Source organism: Rhincodon typus, chromosome 26 (assembly GCF_021869965.1).
Source record: "Rhincodon typus isolate 14 chromosome 26, sRhiTyp1.1, whole genome shotgun sequence".
Lineage (NCBI taxonomy): Eukaryota > Metazoa > Chordata > Chondrichthyes > Orectolobiformes > Rhincodontidae > Rhincodon > Rhincodon typus.
The window spans coordinates 23773369-23779746 of record NC_063357.1 but is presented as its reverse complement, the minus strand read 5'-3'; the positions used below and the strand labels follow the sequence as shown (position 1 = coordinate 23779746).

At 39.6% G+C, this 6378-nt stretch overlaps 1 protein-coding gene across 6 annotated transcripts in view; it reads right to left on the bottom strand.

The window, feature by feature from the left end:
• Positions 1-6378, bottom strand: part of LOC109936781 (rab effector Noc2) — a 251067-nt gene that overhangs the window by 121340 nt on the left and 123349 nt on the right. For 3 of the 6 annotated variants that reach the window (XM_048612711.1, XM_048612716.1, XM_048612717.1), the window contains exon 1: positions 4215-4338. The exons of 1 other annotated variant lie outside the window; for it this stretch is intronic. The gene's annotated coding sequence lies outside the window, so the exon portion shown is untranslated. Of the gene's footprint in view, positions 1-1920; positions 2022-2877; positions 2920-4214; positions 4339-6378 lie in introns of those variants that run through there. 2 more of the 6 variants (XM_048612712.1, XM_048612713.1) reach the window with 2 other exon arrangements.

Genomic DNA, 6378 nt, shown 5'->3' with positions numbered 1-6378 from the left:
CCACCTATCCCCTCCTCCCACCTCAAGCCACACCTCCATCTCCTACCTACTAACCTCATCCCGCCCCCTTGACCTGTCCGTCCTCCCTGGACTGACCTATCCCCTCCCTAACTCCCCACCTACACTCACCTTTACTGGCTCCATCCCGCCTCTTCGACCTGTCTGTTTCCTCTCCACCTATCCTCTCCTCTATCCATCTTCTATCCGCCTCCCCCTCTCTCCCTATTTATTTCAGAACACCCTTCCCCTCCCCCATTTCTGACGAAGGGTCTAGGCCCGAAACGTCAGCCTTTCTGCTCGGCCTGCTGTGTTCATCCAGCTCTGCACCTTGTTGTCTCTGTCATTTAAATGTATCAATTTTAACTACCTTCTGCATTCTCATTCCAAACAAAGTTAACCCTTGCAGCTTTTTACTTCAAAAGCCTAATCATTTGCAGGCTTTACCGTCAGAATGGAATGGTTCTATTTCAGATTCTATAAATCTTGTATCAGTTAACATGATAAGCTAACAAAATACTTAGTCTGTCAGAAAATGTTGAAGCTTATGCAGAATCTACCCAGGTACAGGCTATTTTAGATCTAGTATTATGTAATAGGTAGAATCGGGAAGAGATCTCAGTTAAGGATCCTCTCAGGGATAGCAATCACAACATAGTAGATTTTTGAATCCAGTTTGAGGGACAGCATCTCAGGGCTCAAACCGGTGTACTCAACTTAAATAAGTGCAATAACAAAAGGTGTGAAAAGAGAATTATCTGAAGGGTCTGGGCAAATACACAAAGGGGGATGTCAGTGGATGAGCAGTGGTGGACATTTAAGTAGATATTTTGTTTACGGTTTGCAGGTGATACAGAGAAATGATAGAAATAATTCTAGCTTCTAGCTGGATTCTAGCTTCAAAAGGATTAAGGTATGATGATGGACTACAAAAATTCAGCTTTTCAGCTGCATAAGTTTAACAGAAAAAGTACCTTCCTGGAAATAACCAAACATTAAAAGATTCCGCCAGATCACTGCTTTCCAAATGTCCAATAGATTTAGAGAACAAGGAACATAGGGTAAAACCTCTGAAAGAAAAGTTTCATCAGAAATGTAGGGCTGAATCTTATATTAACTTTGGCCAAGTGTCAGTTGCTGTGTTTTTTGGAGCTTTTCGCCATGAGGATTGTGAGGGGTTGGCAAATGTTGGATGCCAATGTCCATGACGAAGGGCTGCATGCAGCTGTTGCATTTGAATCATTCTCCGAGATGCTGTTTGGAGCTAAACAACATGGAGGCTCTTTGCAGCCAGTAGTGAGCTGAAATTGCTAAATACCTGGTCTGACTTCATGTCAGGGATTCTCAAAATCCAATGTGTTCGACACGTTTTGTAAGAAAGAAAGCAAAGTATTTGGAGGTGAGTTGTGGAGTTCATAAGGTGCTTAACAAGCTAAAAACCCCTCTTCATTGCCGCTAACTAGTGAGACACTCACTGTGCTGCTCTGCAAGTGCACAAAAAGTGCAACAAGTTGGATCTTTTGCATAATTTTACCACAAATCTTGCCCACATTACTTAGTCCCCTATAAGACTATGCCCAAAGATCTTTCTTTCAAACAATAACAGTCTTGGGGGTAAGCCAATGCAGTACAAGCAAAAACATCAGGTTCCATTTCTGATAAAGGGTCTAGGCCCGAAACGTCAGCCTTCCTGCTCCTATGCTGCTGCTTGGCCTGCTGTGTTTATCCAGCTCTACACCTTGTTAGCTCAGATTCTCCAGCATCTGCAGTTCCTACTATCTCTGGTTCATTCAGAAACATCTTTATTGCAGATGCAATGCTTATATAGACATATTGTTACAAACACAATGCATTCTTATATTAACCAGATACAAATCTGAACATAGAAGATGATAACATTAAAGAGAAGAGCTACAAATCTACCTTTTCATTTTGTAGCTTTGTCCAATCCTTGCCACCCTCTGTACAATAAATGACCGTCAGTACCTTGGATCTACATATTGCCTTTCACCTAAGAAAGGATGCTTTAAATGGGGGAGGGGGGGGTAGTCAAATCATAAATTAACAGCGAGTTCTTTGTTATTAAAAATTTGTTTATAAATGAATAATGTGATCAATGACTGTAAAGACATGCACATAATATAAATGCGATCAATGCAAAGTTTCTACTCTGAACGTTTTTCTCATGAAGCTGTCCAGCCTTTACAGGTCCTCATTACAAAGTTCAAGACTATATTTGATATTTCTTTCTTGACATTTATATTTTTTTTTCCAATTTCCGAGATTTTCACTGAATGGCGTTTGATGGTTGCTTCTTTAAACTGTCAAATGTCAGATGTCAGGCTTTCCATACAAATTATGTTTAAAAGAATACTGGTAGCAACAAACAATGAAAACTGTGTTTGCAGTCTGCTGAGCATGGACAGCTCAAACAGAATTATGCTCCATTTCTCATAAATCATTACATTCCAGCAAATAAATTCAAATACCTCTATAAAGTTCAAAAAAGGTTGTAACAATTTCCATTGTATTATCAAATATCATAATTTAATAAAGTGGTAAACAGAAGTCACAGATTCTGGACGCACTATAATTAGTCAAAAAGAGATGAAATTACCATACCTGATTTCTACTGAAATGATTTCTAAGTAGTTTGCAGTGTCCATGTACTGACATGCAGATTATAGTTATTATACCTCAGGTTAAACGTATGAATGCAACGGTGCACATGCAGGTTTTAATTTAAAAAGGGACAAATTAGAGTGGGAGTGATTCTTGCTTACACTACTGAAAGACCATAACATATAGCATGCTACGAACTTATCAAGCCTTCTTCAAAGATGAGAAAGATAAGAGTTTAACAGTTTTGTGCTACTTTACCTTCGCATTCATGGTGATGCGTATCTAGAGTATCGGATCTGAAAGTGTTTCTGTTGAATGATGATTATGCCTAACAAACCAAAGTACTTGTACGTACTGCTATCATGCAATAAATTTAATTACAATTTGTTGCTGTGACAACTGCCTCTTGTTGTTAAGATTCACTGGCAGTTTATCCTCTATGGAGCACACCCTTAGACAGTTTGGCAAGGAAGAGACGGTAGCAGTGTTCCTTCCTCTGGGTCAGGAGGCCTGTATTCAATTCCCACCTGCTCCAGAGGGGTGTCATAACAGGTTTGAACAGGTTGATGAACAGTATCTGCAGATGATAGGATCTCAGCTCTGGCAGTAGCACAAGAGGAGACAAACGCCTGTATTGAGGCGTTAGCTCTTAGACTTTCATATGAACAGGGAGTGGGGAAAAAGGATGTCAGTGAAAGAATGAGTGCATGGATAACAATGATGAGTCAAGTAAAGGAAAAAGGAATCAATAGGATGTCATGAAAATGATCTAAATAAAGGAGACAAGTGATTAGCAATCAGGTGGGGTGGGAGGGAAAGAAAGAATGATGGAAATGAACAAAGAAGAGAAGAACACAAAAGCTGCGATCAGTCCTCACAGAAAGAAAGGTTTAAATAAAGAGAAAAGTTTTTAGTAGTACTTTAGGATGGAGGGGACAGAAGAATATTAGAATATTAGCAATGGCTCAGAAGAATGCTATTGGGCACTGGAATGACAGTACCAATTAAATGGTTTGAATTTAAGGGAGAAGTCTGTCAGTATTAACCGTAAAGATTGGAGAGCAAAGTATGTCTTTGTGATAGGGCGGGAAACTAAATGGGGCCAAATAAGGTAATGCCGAGGATGATTGTGAAGTTTGTATGTGAGAGTATAAAGGAAGAAGTGGAACTAGAAGATAATTTAGGATTAGTGCTAGCCTGAATGACAAAATTTAAGTCTTCTTTTAACAAAAGCAATTAAAATACTTTCAGTTGTTAAGTATATAAGTGCTCAAAACTAACTAGATCTGTTTATTACAAAAAAGCTCAAGTTTTAGTTAAGGGGTGTGCTCCTATACCTCACCTAAAAAAGCCATCAAATTTTGATGTCAATAATTGGATTCTCCCTTCAGGTCCTTACCTATTTAATCCCCCCCTTGAAGAGAAAAAAAATGCTGTGTAAACTCTAAGAAAAAAGCCTTGGTACCTAACCGTTTTAGACTGCTTGAATGGTGAGCCTTTAATGATGTTGCTAGCTTTCACAGTGATTATTAAGCTAGTCAACACATGGAATAAAAACTGAAAACTTGCCTAGTCTATGTAGCCTAGCAACTTACCACACAGTCCATTGTGGTACAAAACCAATGAGGATTCTTGAAGCTTTATTTCCATTTTTATTGAGACGTTTCTTTCCAAGTTGTTTTCCTCCCTTTTCAGGAACTCTGACCTATTCACAGTGATGCATCATATATTCAATATTTGTACCAAGGAATCATAATAAAGTTCAATCCAAACAGGAAACAACATCACTACGCCACCAGTCTTTGGCAGATATCCAAAAACAAATCATGCAGATTGGCCATGATTTCCGACTTAACAGTCAACTTCCACAGGATATGACTTTCAGGATAGCATTTAAAACAATGAAAGTAAAATGGGTAATTAGTCAAAATGTAAGAGTACCTAGAATTATATTTTAAAAACAGTACAGATTATTCAGCCCAGCCAATCCATGTCAGAACATATATTCCATTTGAACTTTTTCCCAATCATCAAATTCTGTTATCATAAACCTCTATTCCTTTCTTCATCATGTTTTCTAACACTTCCCAATAAAGCCAGTGCTGTTCATATATCCTTACAGTGCAGAAAGAGGCCATTTGGCCCATTGATTCTGCACTGACCCTCCAAAGAGCATCCCATCCAGACCCAAATAAAATAAAATGAGGAACTGTGGATGCTGGGGATCAGAAACAAACACAAACCAGAGAGGTTACTGGAGAAATTCAGCTGGTCTGTCAGCATCTGTGAAGAGGAAACAGCAATAATGTTTTGAGTCCAGTGACCCTTCCTTCAGAGCTGACAGCTATTTATGCTGTTGAAAGGGGGTGGGGAAAGAGTAATCAGACAGATGAACAGGAAGCCCCAAGGGAAAGAGAGAGAAAAGAAGTACACAGACAAAGGTAGTAGGAACTGCAGATGCTGGAGAATCCGAGACAACAAGGTGCAGGGCTGGATGAACACAGCAGGCCAAACAGCATCATTACACAGACAAAGGGTTGTTGATAGCAAGCCTGAGAAGAAGAGATGCTAGATAGGTGATAATGGGGTCCATGATTAGTTGTAAAGGGGTTAGCTATACTAAAAGCAACTCATTTCAACTTTTTAAATAAAAACCTGAGCTTCCAGTTGCCTGCCCTTCAAACACATCACTGTGTTCCCATGCCAACATTTCTGTCTCAGGCCTGCTACAGTGTTCCAACAAGACTCGACACACGCTGGAAGAACAACACCTCATCTTCCGCTTAGGGGCATTACAGCCTTCAGGACTCAAAACTGAATTTAACAATTTTACAGCATAATCACCTCCTTCCACACCTATGACTTACTCTCAGGCCCCAGGTCCTGTAAGAAAATGGGTACTTTCAGGATAGCCAACCCATTTTAACTTCTCATAGCTCCCATTATCACTAACCTAGCTTCTCTTCTTCCTTGATTTACTGTCAACCCTATGTCTGCCCACAGTTATCTCTCTCTCTTTCTGTACTGCCTCTCCATCTATCCGCTCACTCCGTTCCCTCCCCACCCCCACTTCCCATCATCATCACCACCTTTTCCTAGCTGCTATCAGTTCTCAAAACATTAATTTTGTATTTTCTTCACAGAAGCTGCCAGACAAGCTTAGTTTTCCAGCCATTTTTGTTTTTTTCATCTAATTATAATCCATTGGACAAAAGTGAATGTGGTGAGTTTGATCCAAAATTGACTCAGTGACAGGAAACAACATGTAATAATGATTGACAGAAGCTTCTGCAAATGGAAAACAGTTTCTAGCAGTGATCCATGGGTCTCAGTTTTGGGTCCCTTGCTGCTTGTGGAATACATTAAATGATTTAGACTTAAGTGTCAGAGACATAATTGGGAAATTTGCAGAAGACACAAAAATTGGCTGGTGGTTGATAGTAAGGAGAATGGTTGCTGACTGCAGGATGATATTAATGGTTTGGGCAGAAGAGTGGCAAATGGAATTCAACCCAGAGAAGTGCAAGTCTATGTATTTGGGGAAGGCTAATAATGCAAGGGAATACACATTAAATGGGACAGCATTAAGATGAACTGAGGAAGTGAGAGACCTTGGAAGCATATGTCTACAGGTCACGAAGGTGGCAAGACAGGTATATAAGGTGGTAAAGGACAATATGGGATACTTTCCTTCATGGACGAGGTATTGAAAATAAAAGCAGGAAAATAATACTGTATCTATAGTAAGACATTGGTTAG